The following is a 25,529-nucleotide window of genomic DNA, read 5'->3' on the forward strand; positions in this document are numbered from 1 at the left end:
CAAATTAACTCTTACTTAATTCTTACAGAATTGTATGTGATTACTTACATAGATAATCATAACTTTCATAAAATCTAAAGTATATATCTATGACACACCAAGTCTTACTAAAAACAATAATTAAATGGTTATAATGGTTAGTTAATAGGGAAATGACCCATGAATTCTTACAACCACTTTCTGTTTAATTTGGTTATTTGGTTTTACAATTTCAATGTTCAGATGCTGAATAAATTGATAACTGTGAGGTCAGAAATAAATTCTTACCATATTTTCTATACATAACTTTAACCTGCAGTTTTAAAACTTTAGTTAAAATTATCACAAAAACAACATTCATAATGAAAGCATTGAAAAACCAAACACGGTTAGTTTCCACTTTTTGTCTTTTACCTTTGCTGTACCTTTTGAAATAAATGGTCCTTAAATACTTGAAAACTGTAGTCTAGGCAAACAAGACGACTAGTCCCAAAGATGAAGGGTTACTCTTCCCTCCTTCCCCAGGCTGTGGAGCAGGCGGTTCCTGGCATCCTACCCACCTCCCTCCTCCCTCCCTGCACCAGGGCTAAAAGGAACCACAGAGCAGCTCAAAAACCGAGAAGGGAGTGAAGAACAGCCTCGAAAAAGTCAGGACGCTGAATTATCCTATGGTAATTCCTGCTTTCACTCGCAAACAGTTTAAAAGAAAGCAAAGCAAGACATATCAGAGATACCACAAGCCCAGTGGTTGCTGTCTTAAAAGAGAAAAGAACAGAGTTCAGCCAGGCACAAAGGTCTCCATGGCAACAGTGAATTTAGACCCCCATTGGCATTATTTATGCAACATTTCATCACAAAAGGACCCTCCCACTAGCCTGCCTGGCAAATTCTAGTTTTCTAATCTTCCGTTCTTTTGCTTTGAATGTATCTGGATTCTTAGCTATCTGTATGTTAACATTAAAACACACACACACACACACACACACACACACACACACACGACAACAACAACAACAAAAAACAGATCATGAAATGATTATCAAACTCAAAATAGTCTTTATTTCCTTGATGAATTCAAAAGCAAGAGGCAGATTCAAGATTGTTTAGAGTTCTTATTCAGAGCCAGTCCGGTTTTGGTTTCAAAGATGAACAGCTGTTCAACAAATAAGTTTATTCAAATTATTTGGTTTTTTGAAATAGATTACAATTCAAAGAGAGTACAAAATGGCAAAATCCTACCAACCCAAAAGGCTCACAGGAAAGACAGCTTGCTAGATACGGACTTTGAAGCTAAATTTTATATAATGATATCCATCCCCACCCACTCCTAGCTATTATAGTACCTCAAACAACTCCTTTGAGTCTTTTACCTGATTCTTTCTATTTTAGCCACAGCTTCCAAAAACATGAATTCGGCAAAGTATTTTAAGCACTTTTTATTGACCTTTGTACCAAATGGATCCCAGGTCCACATTTTATAATTAGACGACCTGGGACAAGTTATTTAAAACAGAGGTAACGCCCCAGTGGAATTAGGTTGCTGTGAGTATTAACAAGATGATATCTGCAGAAGTACTTTCTTCAATTCTAAAACAATATACAAATGTAAATGGTTAGGATAATATTTGATGGCACTGAAAGGAAACACTAGTCTTCATTTGAAAAGGGCTGTATTTAGTATTAGTTCAAATAAGAACTAAACAAGGTGACTTCTTAAAAATAAGATTTTGTAAATTTTTTTTTTTTTTTTTTTTGAGATGGAGTCTTGCTCTGTTCCCCAGGCTGGAGTGCAGTGACGCGATCTGAGTGCAGTGATGCGATCTAAGTGCACTGCAAGCTCCGCCTCCTGGGTTCACACCATTCTCCTGCCTCGGCCTCCTGAGTAGCAGGGACTACAGGCGCCCGCCACCAGGCCCGGGTAATTTTTTGTATTTTTAGTAGAGACGGGGTTTCACCATGTTAGCCAGGAGTCTTGATCTCCTGACCTCGTGATCCGCCTGCCTTGGCCTCCCAAAGTGCTGGGATTACAGGTGTGAGCCACCACGCCTGGCCCTATAAATTATTTTTTAAAAACATACAAGCTTATTATTAAAAATTCAGAGTACATATTTTGATAAAGTACAGGGTAGTCCTTATTCCATACACTCCCAGCATCAAATCCATTCTCCTTTTTGTAAGGTCCTCTGAGCTGGCCGCACCATGGTCAAGCCGTCATGACATCCCCCTGCCCTTGTGATAATGTACTTTGTGATATTCCCCCGTCCTTGTGAATGTACTTTGTACGATACATCCTCCCCGCCCTTGTGAATGTACCCGGCCCTTGTGACAATACATCCTCCCTGCCCTTGTAAATGTACTTTGTAACACCCTCCCCACCCTTGTGACAATACACCCTCCCTGCCCTTGTAAATGTACTTTGTAACACCCTCCCCACCCTTGTGACAATACACCCTCCCAGCCCTTGTAAATGTACTTTGTAACACCCTCCCCACCCTTGTGACAATACACCCTCCCTGCCCTTGTAAATGTACTTTGTAACACCCTCCCCACCCTTGTGACAATACACCCTCCCTGCCCTTGTGAATGTACTTTGTAACACCCTCCCCACCCTTGTGACAATACACCCTCCCAGCCCTTGTGAATGTACTTTGTATGACACATCCTCCCCGCTCTTGAGAATGTACTTTGTAACATCCACTCCCTGCCCGCAAAAAAACTGCTCCTAACTCCACCACCTATCCCAAACCTATAAACTAATGATAATCCCACCACCCTTTGCTGACACCTTTCTCAGATTCAGCCCACTTTCACCCAAGTGAATAAACAGGCTTGTTGCTCACACTAAGCCTGCTCAGGTGGTCTCTTATAGGGACACATTTAACACTTTTTATACAATTGCTTGTCTAGACCTAGATGCTTTATTCACCTTTACTTAGGTATTGATTGACACTATGTTGTCTTTAAAACAATTTTGCAAGAAAGTTCATGGGTGCCTGTCTTTCCTGTTAATGCATGTTTAAGAGGATTTTCCATTACCTGCAAGGCAGGCAAATGTCCCCATTATGTAACCCTCAGAGGCATTTTTCACCTAGAATGGAATGTTTGTGGTACCTCCAGAAGCACAACTCACCATCATTCTCTGTGAAGGTGTCCCTGGAATTATGCCCTACTTAGAAGGTTATACAACTTTGGGATCACACTTTTCCTCACTCACAATTCTGAAGAAATCATTCAGTTACCTCTGACACTGAAAACTGCCGAATAGAATTAAAAAGCCAGATTGATATATCCCTCTTGTAAGAAAATTACTTTCCCAGGTGAGAACTATTGTAAAAATAACAACCCATACATTAGCTCCTAGTTGTCTCTCTTCCACATCTATTGCCTTTTTTTCTCTCTTCTGCTTTATTTCTTCATACCAGTCCCGTTTATTTCTGCACTATTTGTCTGCTTGATGCTTCTAACATGGTTTCATTTCAGCAATAGCTATTTTTTTCTTTTTTTTTGAATAATCTTTGCCAGCTCATTGTTACTCCTTTCATGCCTCCTCTGTCCTATGATTTCTTCTTTGATTTCATTTTTGCTCATAATTTTAAACTTACTCAAGTTACAAAAAAATGGTTAACTTTCTCTTACATCACCTGGGGGTAATTTTATTTTTCTGTGGTTATACTTTCTCTGCCTTTTGTGTATTTGTGTTTTTGTGTTCCTTTATTCTCTTTCTGATTTCTTTGTTTCTTACTTTTTATGGACAATGTCAACCCACTATCTTTAAACATTTCAGTTTATTACTTATTTTTGAATTATGGCAACCTTTTCTTGGCCTGACTTTTGCTTGGTAACAGGTTGGGGAGGGGAGCAATTCTAAGTATGAAAAAAAGTGAAGGCAGCTGGTAGCTGAAAATGTAGTTCTTATGCTACCCACCCCCCAATCCCTGACATTATTTTCTCCTATTGGGACTTGTCCTTCATAGAGCTTCATCTCTCCTGTGTCCCCTCATGTCTTCAGAACTCAGTGTTTCAGTTGAGGATTCTGGCTCAGGAACCTATCTACCTTTCTTCCTTCCTTCTTTCCTGCCTTCCTGCCTGCCTGCCTTCCTGCCTGCCTGCCTGCTTGGCTGCCTTCCTGCCTGCCTGCCTCCCTGCCTGCCTGCCTTCCTGCCTTTCTTCCAGTCTGCCTTCCTGCCTGCCTGCCTGCCTTCCTGTCTTCCTTCCTTCCTTTCTGCCTTCCTTCCTTTCTCCCTTCCTCCCGCCTTCCTTCCTTCCTTCCTCTTCTTTTTTCTAAAATGAAATATGCATAATGTATGATATCTGGGAAGATACGTGTAAACTCACATATCTCCTTCATGAGTTTGTGCTGATTTATTTCCTAGTATTATTGTAAATGGAATTTTATTCGCAATCCTCTTGTATTTTTGGTTCATTTTAGTGTTTCCAGGAAAGAAGTACAATAAAATCAACATTGTGAGATAATCATAACAGTGGTTTAAGGGAAATCCCAAAGATGCAAAAATGTTTACTCTTGACAAAGTTCAAGAGTATTCTTAAGTAAAAAAAAAAATATTTGCACACCAGAAATAGTGGGGGAAAGCCCTCAATTTGATCAAAACAACAACCAAACATCTACCTAAAAATTATCATCAAAACCTCAGCATGCTTTTCTGGGGGGGTAAGGGGCCTGACTTAATGGACAGTGGATTCTAAAATTTATACAGAAATGCACAGGGCTAAGAAGAGCAAGCAGTCTTAAAGGAAGAGAATAAATCTGGAAGACGGCCTACCAGATAACATGGTGGACTAGAAAACTGCAGTCATAAAGATTGTGTGGTATCCACGTAAGGAGAGACAAAAAGAACAGTGGAGCAGAAGAGAATCCAGACATGAAGCCACACATACACCTGATTTACAAGAAACATGACACTGCAGTGCAGAGGGAAAGATAGTGCCTTCACCTGTTGAAAAAAAATGCAACGTGACCCCAGTTGCGAAAAAATTAAAAAAATCAACTCCATCTGGAGTGAAGGGCTAGATGTGAAAGATTAAATGAAAATGCTTATATGCAGCACATGCATGACCTTGGAGTAGCCAAGGCTTTCTTAAGCAGGACACAAAATGAGCTAACCGTAACGGAATATTAAAAAAGTTATAAATTGGGCCATATTAAAATTGAGAAATTCTGTTTACCAAAGACCCCATCAGGAAAGTGAAAGTACACTAATGGGAGAAGATATTTTCATTCTGTCTTTCTCTGTATATGTGTTAAGTCTGAAATGCAATGTAATATGACATTAATAGGCAACCCAATAGAAAAAGGGTAAAATACTTAACAAGCACTGCACAAAAGAAAACAACCACATGACCCACGTGGCCAATAAATAAATTGGCAAACGATTGATATAGTTTGGCTGTGCCCCACCCAAATCTCATCTTGAATTGTAGCTCCCGTAATTCCCAGGTGTCATGGGAGGGACCTGGTGGGAGGTAACTGAATCATGGGGGCAGGTTTTTCCCATGCTGTTCTCATGATAGTGAATAAGTCTCAGGAGATCTGCTGGTTTTATAAAGGGCAGTTCCCCTGCATATGCTCTCTGGCCTTCTGCCATGTAAGACGTGTCTTTGTTCCTCCTTCACTTTCCATCATGACTGTGAGGCCTCCCCACCCATGTGGAATTGTGAGTCCATTACACCTTTTTTCCTTTTAAATCACCCAGTCTCCAGTATTTCTTCATAACGTATGAAAATGGACTAATACGACAATCAACTTCACTACTCACCAGAGTACAAAATTTTAACCACTATAGGGTGCCACTAAGTACTCATTAGAATGATTAAAATTCAGAGAGACAGATAATGCCCAAATTGGCAAGTATTGGGTGTTACTGGAACTTTCATAAAACTGTAAGTGGGAATATAAAATGTTAAAATAAATGTGACAGTTGTGAATTTCTTCTAAAATTCTTGATAAACATACTCTGTTTCTCAGCAATTCTACTCGATAATGCCACAAACTAAAAAATGTGCACATAAGCACACCAGAAGACATCTCCTATAATGCTGTCAGTCCCAACTGAACACTACAGAAATGCCCAGTCACTAGAATGAATATAGTATAGTACATGTACACAGTGAAATACTATTCAGCAAAGTAAATAAATCATGTATAACCAGGCACACTATTATGACTGAGTCTCACACACATAACAGTGAGCAAGCTGCACTTGCTGGAATATATTAGGCTGGTGCAAAAGTAATTGCAGTTTTTGCCATTATAGCAAAAACCAAAATTTTTCTGTATGTATATTCTACTTTTGAAAAGGTTCTAAATTATTTTAAGTCCTAGATTTTTGAAAGCTATAACAGGCATGCATGTATGAAAACAGGAATATTATTTACTTACTAAATGTTCTTGATTTTAAAAAATCAATTTCAAAGGTTTCTAGCAATATTGTTGCCAATTTCCTTTTTAAAGAAAATGAAGGATTTTTACTTTTTACAAAATAAAAGTAGAATTAAAGTATAAAGGAATCACTATTTGCTGTGGTATCATTAACTTTAAAATAATTGACTATGCTGTGGCCCTTTGGACAAATAATCCAATCTTTTGGACAAAAAACAAATATACACACACAAACAAAACCTACATGTTCATGATGTCCATGTCCTGGCAATTTTTATCTACTTATATGGACAGAGGGGTGGAAGAATAAGTAGCATTAACACAGAAAAGCTTTAACATGAAATAGGTGACTTGGTAGTGATTTACAAATAAGTTAAAGTTAACATTTAAAATGTTTATGCTAACAAAACTTGATATTTAGGAGAGACTTTAAAAGACATGACTCCTGAAATTTTGGCTTCTTATTTTCTGATAATCAGCATTTCAGTGTAAAACTGTGTAATTCTATTTATTATCCTTCCAGACGCTAAGGTATAAAATTACACACAATTGACAGCCAAATTACTGCGTCTGCCTTCCAAGGGACACGGGGAAGCTCCAACACAGATTCTTTTGCAATTAAATCCTTGCAAGGAGTAATATTTTTAGGGCCAGCTCAGCTTTTATCTGTAATCCAGCAGTTATCGCTGCTGAAATGGATTGCAGGAGGTGGTAAGGAAAAAAATGGGAAAACAGGATGAGGAAGGAAGTCAAACAAACAATGCTGGACTTTTGCCTAGGGGCCTTGTAGTGACAAGTACTCAGATGCAACTGAAACCCCAGTGCTGCCTGCTGCTGCACTAAACTCTTGAAACCAAGTGTCAGACAGACTCAAAAATAGAACCATTGGTACTAAGAGACTAGATGTATATGTCATCACACACTAGCTAATATCCCTGAATCCAGTGTAAATTCGAAGTCTGTACTAGCAGTGTAGGGTATATTAAATCTATTAATAATATATATTCTGGCAGGGTATAAACCTCTTATTTGAGACCTCACAAGCCTTTCTTCAATCTGTGCCTCAAACTAAAGCTCATGCAATGACAGATGAAGAAGACAAAATCATTTCAGAAGCAGCTCTCTACCCTGGCATGAAATTAATTTCACTGTATTCAAAGCAGGGTTTCTCAAATGGAATGTATAGTTGACCATCTCGGTAATAGTTCAGCTTTAAACCCATTGGCATACCTGATGTTGTAAATTATCAATCCATGAAATTCACATGCTTTTATATTTTTGGGATTAAAAAGCTTGAAGACAGCAATTTCCATCCAGTTATCAAACACACAACGACAACGATTGCCAGAAAATTAACTTAGAACACACTTTTTAAAACACATTAATTAATTAGAGGTAAAGAAACACATCTGCTATATGGAATCAGCACCACTGCCTCCTAAAATGCCACAATGCACCAGTTTTACTATAAATATATATTCTTTCCAAATAATATCAATAATGACAAAGGCAGGATCTCATTTTTAAAGTAATCTCTTTCTCCAAGACACATACAGACATGCACACACGCATGCGCACCTTTGCAGAATGCAAAATTTTAAATTAACAAATTGAGAGTCTCTTTATGGCAGAACTGGGAGTATTTTTTGTTTATTACCAGATGGAAAGCATCTATCATATTTTATCCTTTTCTAGACCTCAGGCATAAATTTAAGGCACTGTCTTCTAAGAAATAACTCGACTTGTTTGACTACTAAGAATACTGCATCCTAATCACCCAGCATTAAGAGTGGCATTTGTTTCAATTTTTTGCATAATTAGCTCATGTCTTTACTTGATATCCTTTAACATTCATGTAAAGTGGTGATCATGAATAATACTCTGTCAAGACAGAGTGGGCCCTGTTTCTTTGGCTGGGCTTAGGTATTATGTCATTGCCCTTGGCTGAGGCACCTAAGGAATACCAATAAGAAAAGGCACATGACTAAGCATTTTAAGTTCTTCCCACAACGTGCTTGGCTAAGGCACTAGCCAAAGAGACTACTTTAAAAATATTTATTTGCAAAGAGAAATAAAACAAATGAGTAATTTCTTGAAGATATATCACATTTCTATACATCAAAGCGTAACTATATACATGTTTTTGTATAACCATTCCCTGTAGGATATATTTGCCTTTGGTATTATAAAAATCCTTTACATTTAGGCTGGAACATTTTGTCCTTTAAATAGTTAACTTCCTACAGCCTTGGGAAGTTCAGATGCGTAGAGGGTAGTGGTTAAAGGTGCTGCCTTGGAGGTGAGGGTTACAGGTGGACAAACAGGCTGAACATGACTGGCATTCCCCTATGTCTAGGACTCTAGTGTTCTCTTTGTGCTTTTTGTTTGCTTATCGGCATTTTTTTAACTGATAGCAGTATTTAAATATTTGGCAATCAATCTTTCATGAATTCTAGTATATTTGTTCCATTTCTTCTTGACTGCCTGAGAACAAGCTCTCATTTGTTCTTTGTACTATGGTGAGGTTTGGTTTGTGTGGAGCAGGACAGGCAGTGAACCCAAACAAGTCCAGCGGAATCTCTGACGATAAAAGGATGCTGCTCACAGATATGGCAGCACTGTATATTAAACCGATGTGAATCACAACAGGCTCCGTGACTTATCATTTGTAGAAACAGCACATTGTTCTTCTAGAATTTTGAAGACTTTTCTGTAAGACTTGTTGAATATACCTCTATTTCCGAACAGTGCCTATACATTGGTATCTTAAAAATGGGGCCCTTCCGTTTATGTTACAGCTTAAGTTTGTTCTAGAACTGATATTGCATTATTTGAAATCAATGTTTAGGTGTCCACAGGCTTTGCTTACAGCTTTGTAAAGGTCTTAAATACTGAGTTTGCTCCCTTTTTTACCCAGTCGATCTGGAATGAGATGATTCCTTGGTATTTCAAAGCTGCTGACATATCTGATGGACTGGATGAAAATTTAAGGCTCATTTCACTCTACAGATTTATGTTATGTTCTCTATTTCTTGCTCTAAGCTTACAATTTGGCCTTAGCCAATAATGTGCTTTTCTTAATTCACCAATGAGCAGTCCAAATTAGGGAATATTCTTTTTTTTTTTTTGAAACAGGGTGTCAGTCACCCAGGCTTGTGTGCAGTGGTGTGATCACTGCTTACTGCAGCCTTAACCTCTCAGACTCAGGTGATCCTCCCACTGCAGCCTCCCAAGTAGATGGGACTACAGGTGTGCTCCACCATGCCCAGCTAATTTTTGTATTATTTGTAGAAAAGGATTTAGCCATGTTGCCCAAGCTGATCTCAAACACCTGGGCTCAAGTGATTCGTCTGCTCCGTACTGAGACTATGGGCATGAGCCACGAAGCCTGGCTGGGAATACTCTTTGAAAATATAATAATAACAATGAAGATAAGTAGAGCTGGTATTTTATTGAGAAGTCAACTCACCACTGGATAATGAGGACAACTCATTTCCTATATCACTGAAATTACCCTTTTCCATATTCTCATGTGATAAAAATAGCTGTATTTTTGTTGTTGTATCCAAAAAGCAGTTTAGCCTTAAAGTAAAATGTTATCATTGTTTCTGTGTACATCCAATGAGGCAAGTTATTATTATCTCATTTTATAAATGAGGAAACAGATTCAGAGAGGTTAAATAATTTGTCCAAAATCATGTTTGTGTTCTTAACCACTAGAGAGACCTATCTATAATCATTTATAGTTTTAAGTTTGTCTTCTAGGAGCCATGGCTAACAACCACCACATCATGTTCTTATTGGGTTTGTATAATAGTGATAAATCAGATTCTCCATCCCTCTACACCACAACCAAGGGGGATACGTGCTGATGAGGAGAAATTCCAGCTTCCTCAGAATCAGGTAAGTTTCTAGGTGTGCCAGGACTCCAGGGGGGTCTCCTACCCAGTAATCCCACTAAGCGATTCTTTACCACCATGGTTTTGTCAGCCATTCTAAAGGTAATCAAGGTTGATATTGTATACACATTTTAAAATCCTTTATCTGATTACATTTAAATGGTATAGTGTCGTGCCTCCTTAAATAAGAGGAAACACCTATCACCTTTCTTTTCATTAAGCCTCCTATGAGAGGGTTTACAAGTTGAGGGAAAGGAGGAAGTGTCTATTTCTTATAGTCTTAATATGTGAATTGAAGATGAAGAGCTGGGAAAATATATCTTCTCCATGAAAACTGATGAAAAATATGAGACTTAACCAAAAGATTTCACAAACAACTGCAAGTATAAAACTTTAATATTTATTATAGTGAAATTCATTAACAGCTGGGTCAAAAAACATGAAAAGGAAGTAAGCATCTTGTATTAGTGCATTCTCACGCTGCTATCAAGAACTACCTGAGACTGGGTAATCTATTAAAAAAAAGATGATTAATTGACTCACAGATATGCATGGCTGGGGAGCCTCAGGAAACTCACAATTACATCAGAAGGTGAAGGGGAAGCAAGGCACGCCTTACATGGCAGCAGGAGAAAGAGAATGAGCGAGCAGGGAACTGCCACACACTTTTAAACCATCAGATCTCATCAGATGTCATGAGAACTCTATCACAAGACAGCACCAGGGAGATGGTGCTAAGGCATTTGAAACCACCCCCATGATCCAGTCATCTCCTACTAAGCCCCACCTTCAACACTTGGAAATTACAATTCCACATGAGATATGAGTGGGGACACAGATCCAAATCATAACACATCTAGAGCAACATCAAAAATGTATGGGACAATCTACTTAGGCAGTTTATGATAACATAGCAATATTTCCTGGAAAACTAAAAAAAATTAATAATAAGTGTTAAAGGAGGAAAGTTAACTATTCTAGTAAACTTCATCTTGAACAGGTATTTCATTTCTAATAGATGTTTTTGGAAGCTTGTGTCTTCTAGAACTTTTCTGTAGTTATAAATACATTTACACATATTTAATGACCATTTTTGGAGTTTTGAAAAAGTAACTCCTTTTGTGTATGAAATTTTGAAGTTGCCCGCAATAGTTCTTGCCATATATAGCATTTCTTCTCAAACGTGACATCCATGACTGGCAAAGGATTTGGGTTTTTTTGCTTGTTTGTTTGCTTTTGCTAGTTCTTAAAATCCCAAACAAGTAGAACTTGTACTTATTCATGAGGTCCACGTAGATCAAAGGTTAGATTTATACCCGTGAGTACAATTCAGTGAAAAGTCAGGAAAATAGAAAAGTGATTGCGAAAATGGAGTTTAGACTTTCCCTTGGGGTTCTCAGACCAGGAAGCTTGCTATTCTGGTGATGAGAAATGGCACACTGATTTGACTATCTAATTTCTTGAGAGTCTTATTGCATGCCCAGGAACCATAAAAGTGGAAGTTTCTTCTGCTCTTCTGTCGGCATTCTATGGCCATAGAGTTAATACTTGGGTTACACTCAGGAATCCGAGTTAAGAAGTGCCTCCAAAATGCATCAAGGTACCTACTTTTAGCAAGTCCCAAATATTGAGACCACAAATGGTCTTTATCCAATTCTAAAGCAAAACTATAAATATGGATCTGAATTTAAATTGTCTATGATTAAAATATGTGACTTAAATTTCCATTCCTCCATCTACCATCTAGAGTTTTCCTCAGCTGACACTGTCAGTGTTGGAGGCAATCACTGAAGTATTTACCTGCTTACAGAATTACATACCTATGCTAATACAGCAAGTGTGTGGACACACTGTTTTGTCAAGTATGGGAAAAACATTTGCTGACACCTAAATTCTAAGCAGTATGTGAAGTACACTAAAACTAAAAAAACAAAACAACAAAAAAAATTTTGTATTATATGTATCAAATATTTTCCACAGATATATTAAGTATATTGTGTGTTGTAGGTGAACAATTGTACCAACATGTGTGCAAATTTTTTATATGAAGATTAGGCCAGGCATAGTGGCTCACGCCTGTAATCCCAGCACTTTGGGAGCCTGAGGCAGGTGAACCACTTGAAGTCAGGAGTTCGAGACCAGTTTGACCAACATAGTGAAACCCCATCTCTACTAAAAATAGAAAAATCAGCCCAGTGTGGTGGTGCATGCCTGTAATCCCAGCTACTTGGGAGGCTGAGACAAGAGAATTGCTTGAACCTGGGAGGCAGAGGTTCCAGTAAGCCGAGATCACACCAATGCACTCCAGCCTGGGCAACAGAGCAAGATTCTGTCTCAAAAAAAAAAAAAAAAAAATGAAGACTAGCCCAGGAAATTGTATTTCAAAATTATTGGGCAGAACACTCCCAGACAACGATGTTAGTAAATTAGCTTAGTAGTAATAAATAGCACAGAAATCAGAAGGTAATGAGAGCATTGGTGGTAAAAATGTGGTGGGAAGAAGGTACCAGTAGACATTGTGAAGTCATCCATGAGTGCTTGCCTCCCAGTGAGAAGGCAAGCTCACAGGTAAAGAGCTAAACTAAATGAAATGAATCCAAAGAATTCTAAATCTGACAAATATTCTAATTTGACTTGCATAAAACAGCAAGGTTTTTTTTATACATGATACTCTATTTTAGTAACACTATATATATAGATGTCAAAATATCTTAGAATGCCACATCTCTGAATGTATAACTAAGGACTATGCGAATAACGTGTTTGTATCCATAGATGTATAAACGAGAACATGCATATGCATATTTCACATAAACATAATGTTGAGCAGCAAAATATTTGAGAACAACAGGAAAGCTAGTATCACATTGTTTCTGTTTCCCATAGCATTATTTTCACTTTTTTTCTCTTTATGACCTAATTGGAATGATCAGATTCCATTCTTCTCCATTTTGCATAGACTCTTTCTTGCAATTCTATGGAAAATGATGTATTGCTCTATAAGAATTTTATTTTTTTGTGAAAAAAATGAAAGGAAGGCACATCATATTAAGTGATAAATAATTGGAACAGATTTAATTCCAGTTATTAAAAATAAAATTTAGATCTCTAAATTTTAATGTGGTCTATTTGAAAACCCTTAATCATTTTAAATTTATTCAAATTATTTTATTAGATGTAATTGTTAATATTTAATTGTTCACTTCTCACAACTCATTAAGATTTTAATAACATATTTTTCTAAATGAGAATATATCATAATAATACATAAATATATCTGCTGCCTTATAGTTTATAAAATGGATTTACATAAATTATCACTTTTGATCTTCTTAATAATCTTTTAAGTAGCTATTAAAATCTAAAACCAAAGAGAGATTATGAATTTAATAACAGAAAGCTAATTTAGATCAAAATTCTTATTTGGGAAGTTAAATTACCAAGCTAATTACTGAAAATACTCAGGCACACATTCAAATATGCTTCGGTACTTAGGTACTGCTCATTAAAGAAAGCACATAGATAGTAGTACTATGTCTCAGAACATTCACCAGAACCTGTTCAACTCACATCTGCCCCCACCAAACACTCTAGAAGATTTCGCCAGGTGGGGAAAAGTGCCCTCCTCCCTACTACTCTGTGTTCCCAAGGCTCAGGCAGGCATTCCTCCAAGAGGGTGTTAATTAAGTTCCCTTAATAATAAAGGGATGTAAAGCACTATGGGATACAATTTCTCCCCTTAAGAAAGTTAATAATATAATTTCCTTAAAAATATATTTTATTATTATAAAATACTCCATCATAATTTAATTTTTAACATTGTAAGTGGCTCATAACAATGCAGTAGCATCATCGCTTCAATATCAATATAATCATAATTAGGAAATTACAGATAGAAATCTATTAGAGTTTTACACCGCTGGTACCAAGAACTCAATGATTTTTGTCATCTGGGAAGATCTGAGAATCCAAAGAACACAAATGAATATTTCTTTTCAGGCAAGTTCCCCATGGACATGTGTCAGTATGCATAATAAACACGATGACATTAGATAGTGCTATTCAAACACCCTCTTGGCAGTTGAAGCAAGAAACAAGGGCACTGCCCTTTGGCCACAGAGACCAGAGCGTCTCCTCCAGTAGTCTGTCCAGATGGGAGAGTGACACACTGAACCACTGGGGGCACTAATGGAATAACCTTACAATATTCATGTTCGAAAAAGACAGAAACCAAGAGACAGCTTTGCTTTCTCTCTCTCTCTAGATATATATAAAATATATATATTATATATAATATATATTATAGAAAATTATATATAGTATATATTTCATATGTTATATTATATATTATATGTAATATAAATATTATATATAATATATTATTAATAGATATAAATTAATAGATATAATTATAATATATATTAATATATATTTATATATATTATTTAAATCAACTGTCTGGAATACTACTTTCCATTTTTCAAGCTAATATTGAAGTATGATGATAGAATGAAGCAATCTTTGTCCTATAATTCTCCTGTGCCTAAAATTGATGAGGGAAAAAATCCAGCACATTACAACATAATACGTAATAATGATTTACTTAAATATTTTGATAAGTATAACAGAAACGAATAGGTTGGTAATTTAAAAGTAAAAATGCTTCTCAGATTATTCTCTAACCTATTAGAAAGAGGCATTTAGGAGAGGGTACTTCACAATGGGCATCTTAACAGTAACAATCACAACAAACTGTTGACCCTTTATGCCTCTGCTTCCAAAATGCAACCCATACTCATCATCGGGATAGAAGTATGAATGCCATTGCTTCGTAAATCTACTGAACAGATTCCATGTATACTTAGTATATTAAAATGTTGGCCACCTACTTTTGCAGTATGAACATCAACAGTTCTGGTTTCCAAAATAGATCCCACAATGAACCATCCCATGAAACAAACACAATTAGTTTATCCACATTATAATTTTAATGTCACAGTTGCAGTGGCTCTCAATTTTCAACTTTGCTGCCCATTGCTGGTGTCACCGTCAGGACCTCACGTGCTGCACCAGGACTCTCAAAACATCTTGCCTGTCTGTAAGTATCCAAGATTACCCTGCCACATTCCTGCTTTGACAGTGAAATAGACTAGAGGCCTCAAAGGAATTCAGAGTAAATGGCTAATTATAGAGTTTGCTACATTCAGCCTTATTATCATATTATTTTAATGTAAAATGCAAAACCCAGGATGATTATTTTCCCTAAAAATAAAAGGCAAGGCTATATGACAGAGCTTGAGATTATGATAATAAACAGTTCAGAGAAGTCTATTATACAGTCCAACAAATTACTAGAAGAATCTCATTTTTATTATCATTCTACAAATAGTTATTAAATACCTATTTTGTTCCAGGCACTCTTCTGAAGGGCAACGACAGATGTGGTCCCACCCTCACACAGCTTACCATCCAGTTTTATTTTGGAAACACTCCATATTTGATATCTGCTTCTCTTTCTTCCAAAAGCTCAATTTTATCTCTTTTAAACAAATCAGCATATTTATTCCTAGAGTTACTTGCATATAGCAAACATTTAATCATTGCCTTACAGATTGAATTGGTATTTTCCTTTTTAATTAATAAGCGTATAATATTAAGGCATATCTGAAACTTCAATATTATTGGCTACTTCACTGTCACAGAGGGTAAAAATAAGAACACAGAAATTTACTATTTCATGTTTTGTGAATATTCATATTCACAGGCTTCTTCTCCTTTGAGTGTTGAAGTTTCAGTTTCTGGAATGTGGTTTATGGGGAGTGAGACTTTGGAATAAAAACAGTGTTTCGTTTATGCAGCAATGAGCTGAGGCAACCTGTGACCCATGTCTTCACAGCCATCCAGTTGGCATGAAAAATTTACAAACTCTCTACTTGCTGCCGTGAGTTGGACAGTGTCCATGATCTAGACATAGTACAAAATTCTTTACATATACCATCAAAAACATTCACCATGGAAAGGAAAGCACTATTGATCTCTTTCAAAGATGAGGGAGATTCAAGGATGGGAGTGACTCATGTCAAGCCCCGAAGCTGATGTCTTGTGGAGCATGGGTCTGTGCACAGCTCCGCCTCCAAAGCCTTGAGCTTCCTCCCGCAACATGTGAACCCCAAGCTTTGCAAGTCCCCTTGCCTTTGTGTATACAGTCCATATTCTTCTGCCATCTACCTGTGTCCTCTGGCTTTTCACATCTTAGTTCTTCCTCTCGCTCCTAGAAAGTCTAATTCTCACCTTCCCCAGATGATTCTAAGGCTCTGATATTACCTGGACTCAATTAATCACCCATGTCCCAAGATCTCAAAAAATATTCTGTTAAAACATTTGCTTTGGTATTTTCAGAAGCATTTATAATACCAAGTACATCAGTGGAGGAATGAGGGAGATATTCATGGGCATTTGTGTCAGCTTTTGGTTTTAGAGATGGAAGACCTACTTGTGCATTTGTCCAGTTACATTTGTGCAATTTATTTATCTGTGCTTTAAGAATGTTGAGAATAATTACAAGTTTGGTATGTTGCAGAAAGGTATTTGGAGCAAGGAACAACTGCTCTGAGTTTTAGTTATAGCACCAGGATTCCTTGGAGAGATTGCTGAACTCATCTGAAATAAAGTTCCTTTATTTATGAAATGGGAAAAACTCTTGTACAGTACAGTTCAAGAGAAGATTATAGGAACACAATGAGATGAAACTGCAAGTTCTTTGGGGTCAAGGGCTCAGTCAGATGCACATTCATTCTCCTAACAGTGCCAAGAGGGACTCTGAGAAGAGGCACAGCAGTGCCCACACAACAGACATGCTTACTAAATGAACATACACATATGAAAGCAACTTAAATTATACACAATGACCACGTTTATGTCAATGTGCTGAACATCTGAGCTGTAGCAAACAGACAAGGGTCTTACATTCTAATGAAGCATCACAGACAAATTTATCATCCACACTAAATGAACAGGATGGTTTCTCAAGGTGGTAAGTCCTATAAAGAAAGTCAAACAGTCTGGTAAAAAGATAGAGCCTTTGCAAGAACAAAAAGCCCCTTATAGACCATATTAAGGTTTGGATTTTATTCTAAGTACTAAAGAAAGCCATTAGAGGTATCTAAGTGACATGATCTTGCAGGTGCTGTTTTTAAAAAAGATCAACTTAATGTATTATGCTATATTTAATGTGACCCTATCTAGAATAATAGGAGTCATAAAGAAATAGCCTTGTTTGGATCTGAAATGCCATGGTTCATAAAGATCACATAAGGGAACAGTGAGGAGTCTTTTGTAACTATGCAGGAACGGTGGTCACTGGAAATCTGGTGGTAGTGATGGAGGGAGAGAAGAAAAGTGTGCTAAAATACAGCTAAGAGGACATGGCAGTTGTGAGAGGAAGAATTCTAAAGATGTCCCCCGCCCAAGTCCCTGGTCCTGTAATTACTCAGTCAAACATTCACTGCGGTTCTACTGTGAAGGACTAAAGATAGACTTAAGGTTACAAGTCAGTTGACCTAAAATAGGGAGGCTAACCTGGATTATCCAGGTCAACCCAATCTAATCACATGAGCTGGTAAAAGCAGAGAATTCTCCAGCTATACCCAGTACTGTATGTCAGAAGAGGCAAGAGACGAGACAGAATAGGAGGTAAGAGAGATGCAAAGCCAAAGATGGAGGAATGAAGCCACGAGCCAAGGAATACAAGTGGACTCCGGAAGTCAAGAATGATTCTTAGCCACCAGCCAGTAAGGAAATGGAGACTTCAACACAAGGATGGCATGGAACTGAATTTGGCCAAGAACCTAGATGCAGATACTTCCCTAGAACCTCCAGAAAGAAATGCAGGCCTGAAGACAATCTGATTTCAGCCCAATGAAACCTACATCGGACTTCTGAGGCAGTGAGGTACATAAACTGGTGTTGTCTTAAGCCACTAAGTTTGTACCAATTCACTTTGGCAGAAGCAATACAAAACTAACACAGCAGTGGAAAGTATCAGAAGGCAGTAAGGGAAAGAGAAACATTGGGATGGCTCGGCTCTTTGGACAGAGTTTGAGGGAATGGAGGGATCATTTACTGAGATAGAAAAACATGCTGGAAGAACATTTGGGGAGAAAAATGGAAAACAAACACTTTGTTTTGAACACGTGAAGCTTGAGATATCTTATCATTCATCCAGCTGGAGGTGACAGGAAGGCAGGTACCAACACAAGTTTGCAACTGAATGAAGAGGTGAGGGCTGGAGGCATGAGTCAGCTTTATAAGTGTGTCATAAACATATCAATGATGTTTTTAAATATGGGACTATATATGTGTTCCCAGGATACCTATATGGACAGATAAACAGAGAATGTCTTCAGGATTTGTTCATCAACAATGTCTAAGGAAAATCAGGAACATTAAGAAGCACAGGAGATTACACCTTGTTATGGGTGCAATTGTATTCCCTCCAGAACATATGTTAGCATCCCAATCCCCAGAACACATGAATGTGATTATATTTGAAAATAAGGTCTTTATAGACGTAATCAAGTTAAAATAATATCAATAGGATAGGCCCTAATCCAATATGACCAGCGTCCTTGTAAAAAGGAGAAATTTAGAGACAGGCACACAGGAAGAATGTTACATGAACATGAAGTCAGAGGTCAGGAACCTGCTTCTGTAAGCCAGGGAACACCAAAGACTTCCAGCAAACCAGCAGGAGCTAGGGGAGTGACCGGGGACAGATTCTCCCTTGCAGCCCTCAGAACAAACTGATCTGATGACACCTTGATCTTGGACTTCTGGCCTTGAGAACTGTGAAACAATAATCTTCTGTTGTTGAAGCCACTTGGTTTCTGGTAGCTTTTAATAGCAGCCCTAACAAACTAATTCATGCACATAATACTGTGAAGTCGATACCTAAGACAGGCGTACAGATATATTTTGAGTGGTATGGTCTCCGTATCTGACATATATAATATTATCTCCATCTTTAAAATTAAAAAAGATGAAAACATGGCAAGAAAAAAATAATTTTATTAAAATGATTACAACAGTAATCATATAGTTTTGATTACTGAGTTTTAAGAAACAGCAAACATGTATTTCTCAAGCACAAATTACTCAGAAGTTAGTTTCTTTCATTAGATGATCTTAAAATCTATGGCAATTCAATTGACACAAATGATTGTTATTTGAATATTAATCCTCCATTCAAAATTATGGAAGGGAAGTTGCTCAATAGTCTTAGTTATGAATCCACTTCTGCAAGATATTCCTTGCATTTATTCAAATATTATATTACTTAACTTAGACCTGTTAATAATGTCAAACTGTCAACATCCCCAATGAAAGAAACTCAAAACTTGGGCTGAAAGTCTGTGAACACGGCAGGTATCAAACCACATCCAACTTTAAAAGGAGCACACCTTCTGCTATGAGCAGAAATTGATACCTAATTAGGCCCCATGCAAGGAATGTGTTTCACGTTGACACTGTGCATTAGAAGAAATTCTCAAGTTCATTATCAACCATAAAAAACCCAGGGGAAAATCCTCTTATAAAATACAACATCTCTGAATTTTATCAACAGTTCCCAACAAATCTAGAAATAGATGCTGCTGTCTTAAGATATTATGCTGTGATGATTAATACTGTCAATTTTGACCCTCAAGAGAACCCTGATAAACACACATACCAAATGCAATGTGAACCTACCCACAGCAGTGGAAGCTATGAAGAGTCCTGTTAGATTCTGAAACACTATGATTCATAGAAACCCAGAAAACACATAGTTGAAAGTAGAAAATTAATGCAGTGTTTTCTCAGCCTGGCCTAAGGCTTTAAACATCATCTATATGCTGATGATTTCCAAGGCTTTCATCTCCAACTCTGCCCTCCCCACTGAGCACTAGATTAATCTAGGCAACTGCCTACTTCCCATCTCCACTGGGTATTTACTTACTAGACTTCTCTAAGTTCACACACCCAGAATAAAATCTGGCATTTCTCCCATTATTCCCATTCCACCACTCTCCACCTTTCCTCTCTCCCAGGCGCCCTTATCTTTGTAAATGGTACCACCGGCAACCCAGTTGTAGGGAACATATAGAAAAGATTCTAGAACAGCCTCTTTCCCCCTACCCCACACAAATACATCAGCAAGTTTCTGTTGGTTCTGCCTACAAAGTATATGCTGAGCTCTTCCACTTCACATAATCTCTACTGCTGCCAACTAGCCCATCATCTCTATTCTAAATTTCTGCAACAGCACCTTACTTGGTTTCTCTGCTTCCCATCTTGCACCCCCTGACACCCACCCACCACCTCCAGAGTCTTATTTTCCACAGAGCAAGCAGAGTTTTCCAACTGTTTAATCACATCATTTTACTCTTTTGCCTAAAATGTTCAAATGCCTTCCCATGAAATCATCATCAGCAGCAGCAGCACCATCATCATTCCAAGGGTATCTGAGGCTTCTGGATTTGATAGGACTCTGCCTACCTCTCTGATTTAATTTACTTTCATCCTTCCCACTTTTTACTAAGCCCCAGCCATATGGCATTTTTTCTTCCTCAGATCCATGAAGCAATTCCTGCAGCCTGGACCACGTTTTCATCACATGGCTTCCTCTACTGGTCCTGTGAATCTGAGCACAGGTGTCGCTCATCAGAGACACCTTCCCCTCAGCCAGCACTGCCCAAGTCTCTCTGGTTCACTCATAGTTTTTTTCTCCGTGTATTTTGTTTCCTTCATCCATTCATCCCTATCTGAAACTGTACATATTACTTGCATATTTTTTCATTTTTTGTTGCTTATGTTGTTTCTGCCTACATAATTATCACGTGTGTCCCAGTAAGTCATGTGGTTTAAGAACTACGCCTTCCTATCTACTGTCCACTAAATCTGAGAGTGTTTATTTTTTCTTTTTGATGAATTATGAGTAGTTGATCGAAAGTTTCAGCTTTTGGTTTCTAGTGAACACAGAAAATGTGCCCTCTTTAAACGTATGAATTTCTTTCCAAATCAGTGACTCTCAATGGACCCTCTGTCACTGCAATGGTCAGTCTTACCTGATAGAGAATTATTAATCACTCAATGACACTCTCATGGAGAGAATGATATTTCTTGAACTTTTGGGAGGACAATAGTCTATTTTATAATATTATTATATTAAATAATAGTATTGGACAATGAACATAATTCCAATACTTATTTTTTGGCCCAGTATAGACTGATAAGGCCCAACACTGACAAGTGAAACAACACAAAGGAATGCCTTGTCCATGTGTCTGAGTGTGCTCCAGCCCTGGGAGGATGTGTCTTGGCAAAGCCTGGCTGGGACCCAGGTGGGTTTGAAGCCACCTGCCCCAGGGGAGGCTTGAACCTGGGAGCCTTCTGCATCTGCAGCTGTGGGATCTTGACCTCATGACCAAGTGACAATGAACTTCTTCCACTTAGTCAGGCTCTACTAACCTTTTACCATTATAGTTTGTCCCTAACAGAATCACATTGAGAATCTTTTAACTTACACAATGACCTCCTTTAAACATGAGGAGAAATTTAGTCTTGATTTATTTGACAGCAATTCGGTTTGAGTCCTAGTATTTGTTATGTTGATTTATGACAACAATATAAGTGCCGATGACAAAGAGTTTTATGACTTGTTCCAGACACAAATCCACTTTAGCTCCCCATACACTGAGTTCTCTCTACATGCACAGATCAAAGCCGCTTGGCTGTTCCCTGGGAATGGAGCCCAGTAAGACCTGGCCAGCCCAATTATAGCAGTGACCTTCATAAATGGATCCTAAGCAAAAACCCAGTGCCTTCTCTTGGCCGGTATCAATGTCATCAAGGAAATAACATTGAAAAGCTTCATCTCGCCTCATACACTGTAGCTTGAAATACCCAACATTTCAAACTCTTTAGCTGAAAAGATGTCAAATAATTTATTTGTGAGAATAGCCGATTTTCACAATCCTGTAAGGCATGCAATTCACATAAGGCAGCAATAATATCCCCGTTTCAGTGGTGAGAAATTGAGGCCTAGAGAAGTGATGTGACTGGCATAGATCTATAAATTACTGTGTTTTAATGCCAGAAGGCTGCCTCAATTTTCACCCTCAGCCCAGGGAACCCACCGTCCAATAAGCCACTCTCCTCCACCTGCCTATCTTTGGGTTCTAGTTGGTAGTTTACAAGTTTTAAGTAATAGAATGTTATTTCCATGAATGTTGCCTGAATGCATCATAGCAAAAATATAATGACCCCAAAATATCCAGAGAGTTCTATTTATCTCTAAGCAGTGTGATCAATTCATATTTCAGCTATCAATGACATATTAGACATATTGCCTACACTGTTGTCTTGATGGATGAATTGTAGCTGCATATTTGCTCAGGTAGAAAACAATATTTTTTACAAGTGATCAAAGGAAGCTCTTGTTCACTTAAATGAGAAGATATTATACTTTACTGAGGTCAAAAAGCTTAGAAATAGACGGTAATCTGGAGTCAAGATTTAGGATAAAATCTAAAGTCTAAGTCAGTAGATGATATGGTTTGGCTGTGTCCCCACCAAAATCTCATCTTGAATTGTAGTTCCCATATTCTCCATGTGTCATGGGAGGGACCTGGTGGGAGGTAATTTAATCATGCGGGCAGTTACCCCTCATGCTATTCTCATGATAGTGAGTGAGTTCTCATGAGATCTGATGGTTTTATAAGGGGCTCTTCCCCCTTTAGCTGGGCACTTCTCCTTGCTGACACCATGTGAAGAATGATGTGTTTGCTTCCCCTTCTGCCATGACTCTAAGTTTCCAGAGGCCTCGTAGCCAAGCTGAAGTGTGAGTCAATTAACCTCTTTCCTTTATAAATTACCCAGTCTTGGGCATGTCTTTATTAGCAATATGAGAACAGACTAATACTGTAGAAATATTCTAACAGCAAAACCTGTCAAGTCTGCAGCCTTCAAAGCTTGCTTTAAGCAAGGTTTAAGACTATCATGGTTTGTTGTCACTTAATCACGAAGTCTACATATCTTCCCTTTATCAGGATGCAATGATAAAGGTTTATCTTGGGCCAGGTGCAGTGGCTCATGCCTGTAATCCTAGCGCTTTAGGAGGAAGAGGCAGGTGGATTACATGAGGTTAGGAGTTCGAGACCAGCCTGGAAAACATGGTGAAACCCCGACTCTAATACAAATACAAAAATTAGCCAGGCATGGTGGCATGTGCTTATAATCTCAGCTTCTTGGGAGGCTGAGGCAGGAGAATCACTGGAACCCGGGAGGCCGAGGCTGCAGTGAGCCGAGATCGCGCCACTGCACTCCAGCCTGGACAACAGAGTGCAGACTGGACTCCATCTCAAAAAAATAAAAGTTTTTTCTTGAACTCAAAACAGATTGGATAAGCACACTATCTAGATATTTCCTTCTCTTCTGCATCTCTCACTACAATGTATTATCAACTTTTGTCTCTCTGACAACCAGCTCCCTCCAGACTCTGAGCTCTTTGAGGGCAATGATTCTATTTCATTTCTAGTTGTGTTCCTAATACAAATAAGTGATCAAGAAATATTTGACATTAAAAGCAAAACATATATTCATTTCTATTTACAGAAATCCTAATATCAGGGGTTCACCAAGCCTACACTGTAATGGAAAGGCACAAAAGTTCGAGAATATAGCACCTTAAAACTAACAATGTATATATATGATCAGGCTGATAGATAGGAAATCCCAAATACCAGAAAGTAGACACTCCTTTCTGTCATTTAAATGGTGTTGACTTGGGGAATTAAGAGATGTGACTTTACAAAAGGAACACTTGAAGTGAAAAGTTTTGCTTAATTATAATTCCTATCAGTAAGTCATTACTCATGCCTTCTGACTTGGGAATTTTGTCTTTAAAGAAACCAAAGTGTTGCAGAAGTAAGAGTTAATTATTTTTAAAGACTAGTACTAAGTAATTCAATATCCTTGAATTATATTTAAATTACTAATGGCCTAAATAAGCAGATTTATGCTAAGATACATGGGATCTTAGCTATGTACCTTCTTCGTTCTTCATGGTATACACATTAAGTAAATTTGATTGTGAAGTGAAAACTATTCACTGAAAACATAGCTGAAAGCAACAGCAGTAAAAAGGTATATTGCTTACTAATACTACGATGCTTACTATTTCTAAAATCAAAAATAGGTTGGGTACAGTGGCTCATGCCTATAATTCCAGCATTTTGAAGGGCCAAGGTGGGAGGATTGCTTGAGCCCAGGAGTTTGAGACCGGCCTGGGCAACATACTGAGATCCCCACCTCTACAAAAAATAAAAAATTAATCAAGTGTGGGAGTGCATGCCCGTAGTCCCATCAACTTGGGAGGTTAAGGCGGGAGGATCACTTGAGCCCTAGCGGTTGAGGCTGCAATGAGCTATGATAGTTCCACTGTACTCCAGCCTAGGTGAAAAAGGGAGACCCTGCCTCAATATAAATAAATAAATAAAATAAAATATAAAAACACAGACTTTCATCATTCTCCAGGAGTAATTAACAATAGCTTAAATTAATTTCCATAATTAATAGAGTCGCAGAATTTGTCTACTTGATAGTGGTATTTATTTCTTGAGTGCATACTCTTGTGCTTTGGTTGAATAATGCTGCCAATGAGATACATGGGCAATACAAAACAGCTTCTTTGTGACATTTTCTAAGAAGTTTTTGCCAATGTCAAGACTTCTTAATCAAAATCCATTTTGCTTTGGGGTTTTTATTTTAATGTCAAGATGGTATTCATATGGCAATTATTCTGTTGCAAGTAGCTTGGATAAGTAATGAAATTGTGGCTTACCTGGCTTCTTCTCCATAATTTTGTAGATATACGTGTGTGTATATGTGTATGACACTTATTGAAGCTTAAATTAAAATAATCTTTTTAAAGTGCTTCTTATTAAAACCACTGATGACATTTATGAGAGATGTAAGCAAACCCTGATGCTTCCTTCAAAATGATAAGAGAAAAATGTCACAAGAACCATCATTTTATGGTATTCAGAATTCATGAAAAACCACCACTAGAAGCTAAGGAACTAGCCAAAGCTGCTGTCCAATCAGGCATTCAAAGACATTAATGGACGCCTCTGAATTGAATTTGTATGTATTAACCTATGTTTTCTTCTTCCAGCAATATATTGCTTCAGGGCTGAATTAAACACTGGTGTGGACTC

At 37.8% G+C, this 25,529-nt stretch overlaps 1 protein-coding gene across 7 annotated transcripts in view; it reads right to left on the reverse strand.

Annotated features, from left to right (window-relative positions):
* Positions 1-25,529, reverse strand: part of CTNND2 (catenin delta 2) — a 933,574-nt gene that overhangs the window by 616,442 nt on the left and 291,603 nt on the right. The window contains exon 1 of one of the 7 annotated variants that reach the window (XM_063811093.1): positions 405-576. The exons of 5 other annotated variants lie outside the window; for them this stretch is intronic. The gene's annotated coding sequence lies outside the window, so the exon portion shown is untranslated. Of the gene's footprint in view, positions 1-393; positions 577-25,529 lie in introns of those variants that run through there. One more of the 7 variants, XM_063811092.1, reaches the window with a different exon arrangement.

The sequence above is a fragment of the Pan troglodytes genome, chromosome 4 (assembly GCF_028858775.2).
Source record: "Pan troglodytes isolate AG18354 chromosome 4, NHGRI_mPanTro3-v2.0_pri, whole genome shotgun sequence".
Classification (NCBI taxonomy): Eukaryota; Metazoa; Chordata; class Mammalia; order Primates; family Hominidae; genus Pan; species Pan troglodytes.